This window comes from Stigmatopora argus, chromosome 2, assembly GCF_051989625.1.
Source record: "Stigmatopora argus isolate UIUO_Sarg chromosome 2, RoL_Sarg_1.0, whole genome shotgun sequence".
In the NCBI taxonomy this organism is placed as follows: Eukaryota; Metazoa; Chordata; class Actinopteri; order Syngnathiformes; family Syngnathidae; genus Stigmatopora; species Stigmatopora argus.
In genome coordinates this window covers 19,568,949-19,583,223 of record NC_135388.1, presented here as the reverse complement: position 1 = coordinate 19,583,223, position 14,275 = coordinate 19,568,949, and positions in this window count along the sequence as shown.

Sequence of the window (14,275 nt, the reverse complement as noted above, 5' to 3'; positions counted from 1 at the left end):
ATATTCATTCATTCATTTTCTGAACCACATATAAGGATCATGGGGGATTCTGGAGCTTATCCCACCCAACTACAGGCACCAGGCGGAGGACACCCCGAATCAGTGGCTAGCCAATCGTAAGGCACAAGGAGACGGACAACCATTCACACTCACACTCATACCCAGGGGCAATTTAGAGTGTTCACACACCTTACCTTGCATGTTTTTGGGATGTGGGAAGAAATCAGAGTACTGGGAGAAACCCAAGCCCAGGGAGAACATGCAAATCCACAGAGTGAGGACTGACGTGGGCTCCAACCCTCGTCCGCAGAACTGTAAGGCCGACGTGCTAACCCCTCGGCCGACGCATCCAAAATAGCACAGTGGAAGCCTGTTGATAATCTGCTTCATATTGTTTAAATAGGCCGCCCGGTGGTGCGAATGGTTAGTGCGTCGGCCTCACAGCTCTGGGGTCCTGGGTTCAAATCCTGGTCACGACCACCTGTGTGGAGTTTGCATGTTCTCCCCGGGCCTGCGTGGGTTTCCTCCGGGTACGCTGGTTTCCAAAAACATGCATGGTAGGCTGATTGGACACTCTAAAATTGCTCCTAGGTATGAGTGTGGGTATGAATGGTTGACTGTCCCCTTGCGCCCTGCGATCGGCTGGCCACCAACTCAGGGTGTCTCCCCCCCTCTGGCCCGGAGACAGCTGGGATTGGCTCCAGCACCCCCCGCGCCTCTAAGGAGGATAAAGTGGTTCAGAAAATGAGATGAGATGAGATTGTTTAAATATATTTGTAAAAAAGGTGGACATTAACTATCACGGTCGGCCAGTGACTTAGAGATCAGGTCGTGTGGAAGTAATGCAGCCTGTAAATGATCGCCCTGCTGCCACCATACTTCAACCTGGTGCCAAATGCTGCATTTGTGCTAATTTGGCTGATCTGTGTACAGTGTGACAGACAGTGTCAGGATGGATGGTTGTTTGGCTTGCCCCGGCGGCTCCACGGGCTGAAATAAAACTGAATGAAATGGCTTCTACATGGATTTACAGCCTTATCATCCATCTCCGGACTGCCGGCTGAAGGCCAGCCCAGTATGTAAACTGCATTTCCATTTTTCAGAATGAAATCTAGAGGTTTGGGTGTGACATGCAAGTGTACTGATCTCTAAAATCGGTCTGAAATGACTGCAGTAAAGCCAGCGTCTACTGCTGTCTAAGGGAGGTGGAACGGTACCTTAATGATTCTCTTGATAACACTTCAAAATCAGACACCGTGACTGCCAGATGACATTTGAATGAAACTTCCTGGCCGACATCCTGAGGTGATTATCATATCGAGGTGGAATAGGGCACAAGGGCTTTCATATCAACCTTAAAATCATGGCTATGGCAGTTGTCTATGGAGATTGTGTTAGGCTATTATTTTGAAATTCAACATCCAAGTATTTCCACATTTTTTCTCGGCAACATTGCTGTGTTGAGCATGTATTACAGAGGAATCGTCAATTGGCAAAAGAAAGATAATCTTTATAGTTAGAAACTTACAAAATGAAATAATCTTTTCAAAGAGTAAGTAAAAATAAATGATGAAGATTCACACAAATCCACAACTATTGAAATTCTCATCTCATCTCATTTTCTGAACTGCTTTATCCTCATTAGGGTCACAGGGGGTGCTGGAGCCTACTATTGAAATTGTACAATAAAAATTATAAAGAGAGTGCCCAACATGGGCTCAGATCTTTGCGCAACTACTGAATGGTAAATCCTATCTAAACATTTCAAGCATTTAAAAAAAACGAATAACTTATCATGGGCGGGCCGGTAGCGCGAGTCATTAGCTCGTCGGCCTCAAAGCTCTGGGGTCCTGTATTCAAGTCCAGGTCGGTCCACCTGTGTGGAGTTTGCATGTTCTCCCCGGGCCAGCGTGGGTTTTCTCTGGGTACTCCGGTTTCCTCCCATATTCCAAAGACATGCATGGTAGGCTGATTGGACACTCTAAATTGCCCCTAGGTACGTATGAGTGTGAGCGTGAATGGTTGTTTGTCTCCTTGTGCCCTGTGATTGGCTGTCCATCGATTCAGAGTGTCCCCCGCCTCTGGCCCGGAGACAGCTGGGATTGGCTCCAGCACCCCCTGCGAGCCTAATGAGGATAAGGAAAATGAGATGAGATGAAACTAATTTATCATCTGAAAATATTCAATTCAGGATTTTTACTGTTGCACTTTTGGTGACACCGAGGCCAACAACCATGACTGCCTTTAACATCTGAAGCAGGGGTCTCCAACTCCGGTCCTCGAGGGTCCCTATCCAGTGTGTTTGCCATATCTCCCTCCTCTACCACACCTGAATCAAATAACCCAATAATCAACAAGCTCCCCAGGAGCTTGATCACGATCCTGATTATTTGATTCACGTATGTTGGTGGAAAACAGACTGGAAAAGGGCCCTTGAGGACCGGAGTTGGAGACCCCTCATCTAAAGCCTTGTTGTTTCGGGTCCAATGTCATTGTTAATAACTCTTCATTGGCAACACGTCATTTGTTACGGGGGGAAAGCAGACTTAAGAATTTTTTTTCTTCTAAAACAAAAGAATATTTAGTGGCTGGTCCACTTGTCGTATGTGCTCAATCAATTCAGCTCACTGCTTGATCGGAAAAAATATTGGGCCTTAACCACATTGTGTTTGAGAAATTTCCTACACAACACGTATTCATACCTGTCAACCTCTGCCGATAACTGCCCTTATAAATGATTATGATTCCCCTTACAAACCCCAAAAAAACCTTACAAACACCGTACGACTTGTACGGTGTTTGTAAGGTTTTTTGGGGGTTTGTAAGGGGAATCATAATCATTTATAAGGGCAGTTATCGGCAGAGGTTGACAGGTATGCGTATTTACCCAATGAAACTAAACGGATGAGGGCGCAGCGCACAGATTGGCTGCCATTGCTTACATCACTTGCGGTAATTGACTCCTGTTTCCTGGCCAGCAGAGAAACGGGATTAAAACTGTATTTTCCAAAATCCAATCTATTTAATTCAGAACTTTCTTATCAGTTTGAAATAAGCGGCCATTCCATTTGCGATATGTATACAAAGGGATTTTAAAACATAACCTCAGTTTTCATGAAATATACGTAACAGACACTCCAAATGATCATAGGGTTTTTTTGAGTTTTTTTCTTCAAGTGGAGACTGGTTTGACCTCAGTCTAACCTGCATCTGCTTGAGTGGAACATGTCACTTGTCTGCCAGTAGCTTTATGGCTGCCCAGCTCTGATGAGTAATCTCAACCTGTCACCAAAATGAAAAGCTGCCAAACCAAACGAGATCCGAAGATTGTCTTTGCTCGGTCTGATTTTGCAGGTGACGACGACGGTCACAAAGATGAATCTGAAACCCCTAAAACTATAACTCACCTCTAGTTGGTGACATTTTAATGCTGCATGCGAATAGATGTATTCATCCATTTGGGCTCTGAGAGTATTTTTTTTTTGTTCATTTAGTCCCTCCCCCTAAAACCTGTTGGTGTATTCAGATTGGGAAATTTGAATAAAGTTGTTTGCATGTTGTTGCATGGTCAACGCCACTTTTGGCTCTTTGGAAGTGACTTGAAATTTTGCATGTCAATTTTAAAGGGTAGGCTCTTCAAAATGTGCAAAAACTCAGTCAAAAACCTTTACAGTTTGCATGTATGATGTGTTAGCCTATAATACAGTGCACAGGAGAAACATTTGGTGAGGTGACAAATAATTGTATTTAGTAATATTTTAATACTGTGAGGTAACTGTGAGCAAAAATGATTCTTTGAATCTAGGAGCCCCTCCTACCGGTTATTAACAGGGATAGACTCCAGCACTCCCGCAACTTTTGTGAGGATAAAGCAGCTCAGAAGATCATTGAATGAATGTTGTAAATGTAGTATATGATGGCATTTTATAATTAAAGATAGAAAAAATAACTACAGTAGTACCTCTACTTATGAATACTATATACGAAAAGAAGATCCAAGTTACAAAAGCCCCCAAAACGTCAATACATGTCCTGTATCCATTATTTTATTTTGAAATTATTGCGGTGATGCTTGACAATCTCCCTACACTCCGCTGGTCTCCCATTGGCTGTGTCCCAACAACAACTCTATATCTGTTTTTATTTTATTTTTTAGTTAAAGTGGATTTGTTCCCCATTTAAAATTACTGTTATCCATCCATGACTGATATTGCAAGCCAATATGGTCGTAACCCACCTACCATCGCTGCGATATTGAATCAGAAGGAAGCATTAAAAGCGACAACTCCTTAGCAGGGCTACACTGTGATTTCAAAAAGAGGTTGTCACTGATCACTGAACAACGAGATGGAGAGACCTGCTCATTTGGATAAAGAAAGGAAGAAATATTAGGATTTACAGTGACAGAGTGTATTATTTCTGAAAAAGCAGCAATTTAATGCTATGTCATAATTTGAAGTTGTTTAGATGTGTTCGTGTGCTTTGGATGTTGCCTATTGTTAGCTTCCTCCTTATAGTTATGTACCTGCACAAATAGAATATGATTTTGCATGCTTGTTATTTATTTTAATTTAATAATTAATACTTTTCTGATCATTGTCTCTCATTTTGTGTGTTTCTCATACTAAATTGGGACACCTTGATCATTTTTAAAGGGTTCAGATGGTAGTTTTTTGAGGACCGTGGAACGAATAAGTGAATTTACATATAAAATACTGCTCTATTTACAAAAGAATCCAAGTTCAGAAACAAGAGTTAGTTGGAAACAATTAATTTCGTAATTGGAGGTAGCACTATATTTAAAAAAAAGGCAAAATACGATTGATTGACAGCTACAGTTGTCCCACAGACAGAAGGTTGACGGATCGAAATAAAGAGAATAAAGGTTTTTCAATGAATGGGGAGAAGAATTCTTCAGGCGAATACAAAGGAGTGGGATTTCTCGTGCAAGGGATATCCCAGTCAAAGTTTCTGTATACATCAAAGGGCTAGTGCAAATAAAAGCACACTTGTCAGGGGTGACCAACTGCTTCTTTTGTGTCAGCGAGCAGCTAAATTCATGCACACAAAGCCTTGGGATGTAAAACACTGCAAAGAAGACACACCATTCAGACGACCTGCTTTTGTCTGACCAGAACAGAGAATATCACCGGCTCAAAATCCTTTGAGGCCCTTTTACTCACCATCAAGGACTCCCGTTACACTGTGCTATTATTTCATTTTTTAAACAAGGTAAACTTGATGCAAGCAGATAACTCTGCCCTTAGGCTTGATGCCCCCAAATGAGTTTCAAGTTCGTTGGAACTTTTTAAGCTAAGCGCGCTGTAGAATGGGGGGGTCAGACAGATTCAACATGATTCATTCTCGCCTCTGGCTGTAAGATGTAAGCGTGTTATACACGCTTTCAACAAGTGTCACCTGCATCTTTTACACACGAGTGTAATAAATCGCCACAAAACAGGTAAACACCAATCGTGGAAAATATTGGCCATGCTAAATACAGCTTCAGTTTCTGAATATCTATAGCTCAAATCTTCCACCCATACCTAGGGGCAATTTTGGGTGTCCAATCAGCCTATCATGCATGTTTTTGGAATGTGGGAGGAAACCGGAGAACCCGGAAAAAAACCCACGCAGGCCCGGGGAGAACATTCAAACTCCACACAGGTGAACCGACCTGGATTTGAACCAAGGCCCCCCACTGTGAGGCCAACGCGCTAACCACTCAGTTGCCGGGCCACCCACATAATAACGTGCACCTGACTCTACTGATTATATGACACCCAACAAATTTTAAATGAAAACTATTTTATTATGTATAACCCACACTGGACTATAAATTGCAGGCTTACACATGCTATTATGCCATAAGTTGTTGTAGTTATATAATAATGATGGGGAATTTACACCGAAAGACACACAGCTCATCAGTCCGTTTAATATTTTAATTAATTTAATTTTTAAAAAGTATAAGGAGATGATAAAAACATATGAATGTGGCATGCAGCTTACTGATGTTGCAAAGGAATATGGCCGTACTAATTTTAGTCAATCATTATTTTTCCGTACCGCTTATCCTCACATGGGGAACTGACAAGGGGCACCCTGACTTGGTGGTCAGCCAATCATTTTATTGGTTTAATAAATTATTTTCTTTACTTTTAACAAATACTTCATACAGAATTGCTGTATTTTAGTCCAATATCAGCGGCCCAGCAACTCAGTGGTTAGTGTGTTGGCCTCACAGTTCTGGGGTCCTGGGTTCAAATCCAGGTAGTGTGGAGTTTACTTGTTCTCCCTGGGTCTGCACGGGTTTACTCCGGGTACTCCGGTTTCCTCCCACCTTCCAAAAACATGCATGGTAGGCTGATTGGACACTCTAAATTGCCCCTAGCTATGAGTGCGAGATTGAATGGTTGTCTGTCTCTGTTACGATCGCGCCTAGACGTCGTGGCGCGATCGGAGGGATTTGGACCCAGTAGTGGGGAAGCAGGAGGAGGCGAGACGAACTGAGCTCATGGCAGTAACTTTAATGACTCAAAAGCTTTACAAAATAACAAGGACTTGTACGTCCCAAAACGAAACAAAACCGGAGCAGGGAGAACTGTACCTTTGCGGCGATGTATGCAGTGTCACGCAGGACGATCCGACAATGACTAACCACTTCCGTGGTGCTTAAATACACACATCAGGAAGTAATCAAGGATCACTTGCAGCTGCTCTAACCTAACGGCAAGCCAGGAGGGACAAACGAGCCGCTTCTGACAGTCTCCCCGTACCTTGCGATCGGCTGACCACCGATTCAGGGTGTCCCCCGCCTTTGGCTGCAACACCCCCTGCCATGATGAAACCATGTCAAGTTTCTTCCTGGTTGCGATAATAATATGAACATAAAGCTTTGTGCTAATGAGAGCTCAAGTCTGTCTACAAATAGGTTGTTACTAGTGTGTGAAAATATTGTTCAGTAGCAGGTCTAATTTACTGCCATTTAATTTATTAGGGCCAGTGCTCAGCAGGAGCATGCCTGTTACACCATCCACATGCCTCCGTGGGAGCGCCACTCTAAAGTGGGGGAAGACGAGGCGGGTGGGCCCGATGGCTCATACTTTGTTACAGTTGGATATTTTTTCTCTTCCTCAACTTAGGAGCATATGTTTGCATTTTTAAAATGAAGATTAAGGTGGGTGGAAGAAAAGCGATCTGCAGTGAACCAGCCTACATGTTCCAACTTAAAATGTAGTCACACCACTAGCGCCGGTGTACACGACAGTGGGAAGTTGAGTGAATAGGACTTTCATGATCTTCCAGTTAATCAAGGTTAAAAGGCTAAAATGTTGCTTTGAGATTTTTTATTTGTGTGTGCAGGTTTTTGTGTTAGTGATCGGCACCACGCCAGATGATGTCCCGCAGACACCTACATTAGCAGGAAGTATCACAGAGGTATTTCTGAGCATTTGCCAAGATTCTGTTTGTCTGTTGCCACATGTTTCCGAAAGAGGGTGAGATCTGAAGAAGGACATAGCGGATGTCAAGTTCTGCGATGTAAAAACGAATCTACGAATATGTTTGGCTACATTGAAGATTACCACCGGTTACTGCTTCAGAACAGAGCGATATTCCATCGAGCCACATTCCAAACCGCCCAATTTGCAGGCAAAATAAACCTTTTTAAAGCCGGTACAAACTTTGGATTTTGACTATATGAAGATACCAATTTCTTCATGTCAATTGTAATCTCTTTGTCAAAACATGTGACTTTTGAGCCACACTGCTTTATGTATCTTGCAGCCATTTCCCCCCCATTTTCGGAACAAGAAATACAGGAAATAAGGCTATTTTTGTTTTATTTGCGTCAACAAAAAAAGTCAAGTCACTCTCATTGAAACAATGTCTTAAAGGGCTTCCACAATTGAAAGACAATTACGACATGTTGAACACCCAATAAAGCAAGAAAAAAACAAACAAAAGAGGGAAAAGAGAAACCTTGTGTTTATTTGACAAAAGTAAAAAAAAAATACAATTATGACAGAATATTTCTGACAGATTCCTATTTATTTTATGGTACAATAGATTGTAATTGGAAAAATAGCATCGTCCCTGTTCTTATAAATGACTAAATCAAGCGATTTGGTTGCTAATTCGTAGCCCGGATATATCTTGATTCTTTCTCACACTAGTTATAATATTTACAGGATTCATTTTGTTCAGAAGGGGGTTGGAACATTTATTTAAGAAAATTCTTCAGTGAACCTACCATGTGTCATTTACACTCTTGTGTAGTGGAAACTTTTCAAATAAAAAAACAACAACTGAATCGACAAATGCATGAATATTTGTTCTATTTTATTTAATGGCCATTGGTCATGCTCAAAACTGTCAATTAAAAAAATCTAGCCTTGGTTGAAGGGCTTTGAAAGGAAAGCAGTTGATGCAACAAACAGGAAAATGCCGCAGATGTGAATCAACGAAAGACTGCTGACACCCACGCATTCCTGAGAGGTTTCATCAGACTGAGTTAAAACACCTGCAAACTGGACGTCACTTGATTTTAACATGGGCTGTGTTCTATAGCCTTTATTCATTCTTATAGATGAGAGATTTTTACTTAATGGATGAATAAATAGCTGGTTGTTCCAATGGAAGTGGTTAGCGCGTCGGCCTCACAGCTCTTGGGTCCTGCGTTCAAGTCCAGGTCGGTCCACCTGTGTGGAGTTTGCATGTTCTCTCTGGGCCTGTGTGGGTTTCCTCCGGGTACTCCGGTTTCCCCCCCACATTCCAAAAACATGCATGGTAGGCTGATTGGACACTCTAAATTGTCTCTAGGTAAGGGTGTGAGTGTGCATGGTTGTACGTCTCCTCGTGCCCTGCTATTGGCTGAACACCGATTCGGGTTGTCCCCCACCTGTGGCCCGAAGTCAGCTGGGATTGGCTCCAGCACCCCCCTGCAACCCTAATGAGGATAAAGCGGTTCAGAAAATGAGATGAGATGAGATATACTTAATACATAAAGAGTCTGTCTACTTATAAAGATATTTTTGGAGCACAGTTTAGAGTTTTTAAATATCCTGCAAATGACAAAATATTATTTTTCTATAGGCCTAACACATCATTGTATGTTTGAGCGCTGATATTGGGTTTACATTTTTTAAATACAATGTGGGATATTACGAGGGCAATGTTTAAAGGAAAAATATCTAAAATCTTGATTTGATTTCTGTATAAGTTGGGATTTTTTTATTTGCTTCACATTGATTGATTTTGGTTCCAGTACGTTTTTAGGGAATTGACGTTGCTAAGCATTTCAACATTGCTGCATCCACACAAAAGATACCGAGGTCAAAAGAGAAGCCTGTAGTTTTCGTGTAGCGTGTGATTTTGAAAGGAAAAGATCAAGTCAAGCCACTGCACCTAATGCAAAAAATAATGTATTGTCATGGATGTTAGGTATATATGTAAACATTTTCAGAAGGGAAAACATCACAGTCTCTCCACATGCATCACGGTAAAGAAATAAATGTCAGGAGCAGCCTGCTGCTGTTTTTCTCACTCTCGTTTGTCCCTCCTGCCCTGCCGTTGTGTTCACGCAGCTGCGCGTGATTCGTAATTAGTCTCTGAGTTGTGTATTTAAACACCACTGAGTTTAGTGTCATTGTCGGATCGTCTGCGTAAATTCCCTTACCATGCTGCCACGCTACCTTGCTCCTCGATTCCACATGTTTTCCCTAATCCGGTTTCGTTTCATGTTTCGTTTCATAAGTCTTTGTTATTTTGTAAGGTCCTTCCTAAGTTATTAAAGTTTTGGTTTTGAGCACAATTTGCCTTGTCCTCACCTGCTTCCCCGCGATTGGGTCCTAATCCCTCCTACCTCGCCTCGACGTCTCCTGTGGACAATAAAGGGATGGCTATTATCACCATATTATTGTTCCCGTTGATTGTTGAGAATTTTATGGAAATGCATCCAACTGATTATGCAATCTTAAAGGACTGAAGGAAAAAACGGAGTCCAGTACAGAAGAACAACTGCAATTCCATGACTTTAAATTTGCCTTTGGAATGGGATATTGACAAAATTCAGAATGTCAAAAAATAAATCTTATCTCATGCGGGGACATATTTGCCAGGGCAATCTATGAAGAACAAATACAAAATGATGCCCTGCAACTAACTTAAATGTGCGCTTCCTCCGTGACTGCACAGAAAAGGCGGAGTCAGGGCACAACCCTTCTTAGAAGTCGCAGTAAAGGGTAATGAGCATACAACGACGCACAATACCGATGCCTTTATTACTGCTAGGTTTGGGACTCACCCCGTCTCCATAGCAATTGCTGCAATGATGACAAATTAGCTGTTTCAATAAAGAAAATACAATTGCCTCAGCGTTGTGCGTGTCACTGATATTGGTGTGCGACATAGAGGGAACACAGAAACATAGGGATCATTTCTTTTTGATTTCAGTTGACGAAAGCAGTTCCGGTGTGTCAATTGCCATTTGCAGTGTGTGGGTTCAGAATGGAAGTCACCAGAGTATTTCAGTTGACTCTGCAATTTGTGAAATGTTTATTTGCAACACTACCTGCGCCCTACAGCTCATTCTAGTACCGAGGATGAGTCATCCACAGGCTAACATACAGGACATCAGAGGTGGGCTTTGGATATGCAGCATGAGGAGAATGCAGAGGGGACAGATACACTGCTGAGCAATCACAGTACTACTGATTTTCTGTCACATTGTTTCACAACAGGACACTACCTGCTAAAGGAAAATGTAAATCCCCCAAAGCACCCTCCCACTAGCCCCCCAAATACGTCACAAGGTTCTGATAACAGTCTACAGAGTGTTGATAATTGGTATCTGGTGTTTGCGTGACAAAATCCTTAACATGAAGATTATCACCTTAAAATCTGTCGAGAAAAAATGCAGAGGGCATTGAAACAGTCACTTACAGGAGGAAGGTCAAATTGTTTTTATTTCGTATGGCAGATTTGGAGTCGAGTAAGGAAGACGCTAAGTTCTGGGAAAATTCATCTCTAAGTGTGCCATTAACTTCAACGTTCATATTATACTGTTATTCACATATCTCAGGAGAAGCTGAACCTAGTGAGCATCAAGAGGATTGATTGTTCCAAAAAGTGATGGAAGGTAAAAAAGTTTTAAGCATAACTAAGAGCCCAAGTACTGCCCATCTCATTTGCATAAGAACATGAATAAATGTACAGAGTTTGGGCAGAAAAAATATTTTGTGTTATTGCAAGTAGATTTTCAGATATTTATAGTAGTTGAGTACTAACAACTTTTTTCTTTTTCTTTTCTAATTTAATCAATTATTTGTTTATATATATATATATATATATATCATAGGGACCACTGGTCCCTCCAATAGAAAAAAAATGTACAGAAAGAACTATATAAATATTATTTATTTAGTCAGGTCCATAAATATTAGGGCACTGACATTGCTCTTTTTGGCTCTATATATTCAGTCATTCCATTTCTGTCTCGCTTATCCTCACAGTGGTCACGGGGGGTGCTGAAGAACCAAGTTACCATGGGCAGGGTAGAGCTAAGATCGGGCCTAAAAATTCCAGCCCGACGGTGTAAAAACCAGACCCGACCAGAACCCACCAAATTAACTTGATTTGCAGGCCCGAGCCCGAAGCAAACCCAAACATTCATATCTTATTTGTGAGGACTCGAGTCTCCCGATCTGAGTCGGGAGGAGGAGTGGTGATTTATGATAACAGATCAAAGCCTGTCTTTTGTAACGAAATCTAAGTTAAAGAAGATTGTATGAACATTTAAATCTTTTATATGATAATATAGATGTTTTGACGATTTCAGCTGTTTAAAAGCCTGCTCAGCGTCGAGGTGCCAGTCTTTTTGCTCTCATGAGAGCAAAGCGCCAACACAAGTTTCTGTAGCATATTCAACAATCAATTTGAAGCTTTTCCAAAATTCACACTTACCGGTACCGGTACGTGTTTATTTAATCGATAACTTCTTGCGGCGTTCCCGTGACGTGCGCAGAGCATGCTATGGCTCTGCCTCCAATTGCAATCACATTCAGCGCCTTCTCTGTTTTATCCAAAATTCCAAATTATTTATTTTATAACAAGTATTCCTCAGTTTAGTATCCAAACATCGTTTTTGTATACATTTTGATGAACATTTATCAAGTTTAAAAAAAAGTCAGCGAGAGAGACCACACATTATTTTAGTATACTTTTTTTTGTAGCGAGAGAGAAGACCGACCCGAACCCGAAGTAATCATTGAATTCGGGTTGAGTTTCGGGCCCGGGCTAAAGATCTCATCTCTATGGCAGGGTGCTTCCTGACCTGGTTGCAGACCAATCGCAGTAATTTGAGAGTATTTCCATCCAAATCGGGTGAATGGTGAAATGAAATATTTAATATGCTTTCCTCTTTTTAAAGAGCAAAAGTAAAATGACAAACTTCCAAGTCACCCATATCTGACAGCCACTTTTGAATCATTTGCTGCAAATCCTTTGCCATCAATGTCAGGAGCAGCTCGTTTGTCCCTCCTGGCTTGCCGTTAGGTTCGAGCAGCTGCGAGTGATTCATGATTACTTCCGGATGTGTGTATTAAAACACGACTGAATTGGCATTCATTGTCGGATCGTACTGCGTGATACTGCATACATCACTGCAAAGGTACTGTTCTCCATGCTCCGGTTTTGTTTCGTTTTGGATGTACAAGTCCTTGTTATCTTGTAATGCTTCCTGAGTTATTAAAGTTATTATCATGAGCACAATTCGCCTCGTCCCCTCCTGCTTCCCCGCTACTGGGTCCAAATCCCTCCGATCGCGCCACGATGTCTCGGCGCGATCGTAACAATCAATGAGAGCCCGGAGTCCTTGGTGATGCTTTGCCAGATTTCTATTGCAACTGTATGATGCATTTCGCACATTAACAAAGTAAGGCTTCATACTAGGAGAGTGCAAGTAATAGACTGACCTGCCAATAATTCCAAACCCGCAGAATATTGAGAATTTTAAATTGTACATCAAGCAACAATGGGGAAGATTTTCACCTAGAAAGCTTCATTATGTACTGTGTGCAGTTCATAAACACTTTATGGAGTGGTGTTAAAAGGAAGGTGATGTAACACAGCATTAAACATGCCCCTACTCAACCATATTTAGACCGCCTGGGGGGAGGTCTCAAAATCGTGTTGTAAATCGGAAATTGTTTTGTTCTTCTTTGGGAGGTCACTGGGACAAAATTCTACTCTTCTGTTATGTGTAGAGTGATGAGAATGAAATTCTAGGCATGCAGGGCGCATTGATACTCTGGGCTGGATTTTTAATATTTGACTTAGAGCTCATTAATTGATGGGCCGGGGGATCGCAGTTCATTTTGAACGAGTAGTTTGTTTTTCCTTGATTAGTCAGTTCACAAGCTTAGCAAAATTATGAAAATACATTGTTTCGACAGCATAAAAAAAAAAAAACTATCAATGCTAACTTGCTTGCCAGTGACTAACCCCTCACTTCCACTCTTTCAATACAAGCACTGTATATAAGTCAATCATAACATGACACCTGCAATGAACATGAACGCTTATAACAGATGCCATTAAGTGTTGACCGTGTCAATCAAATGATTTATCTGACTTTTAGGGTGACTTCTAGATTTATCATTTATTGCCAGGTTAAAAAAATACTTCTACTTTTACAAGCATTTATATATCTACTTAAATCCATCGGTGATTAGTTTAACCACATCTCATAGATTCAATATCCATATCTCAAGATTAACCCATTAAAACACCACATCTCCAATGTGACATGCTTCATCCTCATTACTATATAGCAGTAAAATTTCTTTACACTTGTAAAACAACTATTACTATAATTAACAGATTTTTTTCAGACTATCCACTGCATTGAATGTGTACAGGTTATCACAATAAAGGCTTCCACAGATGGGGGCATGATGAATCAGCAAATGGAAGCCTTTAAAAAACTGTTTGGGATTGTCTCTTACCTTATGATCCCAGCAAAGAAAAATAGAATACCAACATGAGTTGTAGTATCCTGCAGTTCCAGTTTAATAAAGCATTAAGGTCAGTTTTATTTTAAATTTCTTTTCTTTTTGCTGTTGAGGTCAATAGTAAATATGGTGCCAACAACAATCCTTATGGCTCTGCTTTACATGCCAAATCTCATGTGCATCCCAGGAATTTCCATAACCTCCATTTTGCATACAGCAGCACAAGGCAAAAAGGGCAAAAACACTTCAGTATTTGACTTGAG